Consider the following 2,362-nt stretch of genomic DNA (forward strand, 5'->3'; position numbering starts at 1 on the left):
TCAGAACTTGGATTGAATTTATCTGACAGCAAAACGGCTTAAATAGAGGATTTTTTTTTTCCTCTAGAGTCTAGAGACCCCCCAGGGTCTCCTCAGTCAGCTTCCTCTGAATTGAAACTTTCCTCCAGGAGCACGGAGGAGACTTGTGACACAGGAGGCAAAGAAGTCTGGGAGAGCAGGAATCTGGAGAACTCTCGAGAGCCTACGCAGGCAGTTCAAAAGGGAGTAAACAACTGCTAGCAGAGGAAACTGACCGCTAAGCTGCGGAGGAGACCTTCTGTGACTGTCCAGCGGCCTGCAAGCTGTGCAGAGAGCTCCAGGGCTGCGGCTTGCAGGAGTCCTCACCCACACGGGAGGTCCTCGCCCACCTGTGGTGCTTTTCTGTGATGCAGCTGCTTTTGAGTCATCCCTGCTCCTGTAAGTAACCCCTCATCCAGACTCTTGTCGGTGACCCCAACAAAAACCTCATTGCTTCCCCAGCAGTTGGACGTCGGTGCAGTAGTTACTTTGATCTGTCCTGGGTTCCATTTCTGACGTGAGTAAACGTTTGTGTTCATCTCCCCAGGGAAAGTTTGCCGCACAACAACAACCTCTCAATACTATGGCAGCTGCAATCCAGTCACAACTGCCTCTAAACAAGATGCTGACTCCATTTGCCTGCCTCTCGGGGGTCTCTGATAGTTTCCTTCTCTATGGGCCACCACGCTCATTTCAAGGGTTCCTTCTCTTATGCAATAAATAATCAGTTCTACATAGAGAACGTTTCTTACCACTAAATCACTCCAGTATGCTCAGCAGGACAAAATCAACTTTTCGACAGTATGTCAGAAGTGTGAAGAGCCAAGAGCCTGCTTCACCAGGATTCCTTGCCCATGAGAGGCGTTTATGGTTTTAATACATCTTTGTTCCAGTTTGCTTGCTGGGATCCTCCGAAATCTCACCGAATGTGGCTCTGTTCTCTCACCTCTGTCTTCGGCTAGATCAGGACTGTGACAGGCACCAAGGAGCTTCGAGCCACTCTTGTGAAGCTGCTGGTGCCTCTCCAGTGAGCACTGGACCTCTTCCCAGCACCTTGTTTATTTTTCCTGGATCTTGTTGGTGTCCGGAAAGGCATATACTTATTTCCAAGGCAAACACATTCTCTCTCTTTTTTTTTTTTTTTTTTCTGTGTTGAATTTCAAGGTCTTTCAACTGTTTGATTTTTCTCCATAAGGAAACTCTGCTTTTAAGCCGACCAGACTGCTTCAATAATTTGGTTGACTGATGATTCGGACTGTGCTTTTCAAAACTCCTATTAAATTAGAAGTGTGTGTGGTTTGTTTAAAGGAACTGTTGAAAAAAGGATGACGAATACCTTAGCTAAAATAACTCTTACTTCAAAACCAAGTAGTGTAAGCAACTGTGTGCAATAACACTATAATTTTTGATCTTATAAATGAGGAAGTCACTGTTTTAGCTCTAAAATATTCATTGATAGATGACTTTAAATAGTGCTGTGAACTTCAAACATTTATTAGGTTTTTAAATTCTAATTAGCATCTGGTTTTCAGGATCAAAACGCTTCCTTAGAATTTAAAATAGCTTTGTATAACATGAAAATTCAAATAATATTTTTCTACTATCTGCTTAAAATATTTGCTGTGGTAATTCAAATGCAAAGAGGCTGTTACCAAAGAATATTTATACATAGGAAAAGAACACAAGATTTCAGTGTGGCCAAATTTTGCCAGAGACTCTGCTTAAACATGTAAACCCATTATGAACACTGATAAGGTAGGAGTAGCTCTATGTCGATCCCCAGATAAAATCTATATCCCTATGCTATGTTTACCATGTATAATAAATAAATTTTTAAAAATAAATTTTGGGGGCTGGAGAAATGGCACAGTGGTTAAGAACACTGGTTGTTCTTGCAGAAGACTCAGATTCGAATCCTAGTACCCACAAGGCAGCTAACAGCTGTCTATAACTCCAGTCCCAGGGGATCTGACAGCTTCTTCTGACCTCTGAGGGCATTGCACGACACGGGTGCACTTACCTACATGCAGGCAATACACGCATACACATAAAATAAAAATATTTTTTATAAAGAAGGTGAAGTAGTTGCTGCCCAAGTATGAGGGCCTAAATTCCGACCCCGCAGCACCCACGTAAAAAGTTTACACCTGTAAACTGGAGGAGATAGAGGAACTCCAGGTTCAGTCTCAAAATATAAAATATGAAGATGGAACCCAGGCGTTGTGGGCATGCCTTTAATCCCAGCGCTCCGGAGGCAAGCAGGTGGATCTCTGTGAGATCGAGGCCAGCTTGCGCTACATAGCGAGTTCTGGGCCACCTGGAGCTGCAGGGAGACCCTGTGTCA

The sequence above is a fragment of the Nannospalax galili genome, unplaced genomic scaffold (assembly GCF_000622305.1).
Source record: "Nannospalax galili isolate Female #2095 unplaced genomic scaffold, S.galili_v1.0 scaffold1562, whole genome shotgun sequence".
Lineage (NCBI taxonomy): Eukaryota > Metazoa > Chordata > Mammalia > Rodentia > Spalacidae > Nannospalax > Nannospalax galili.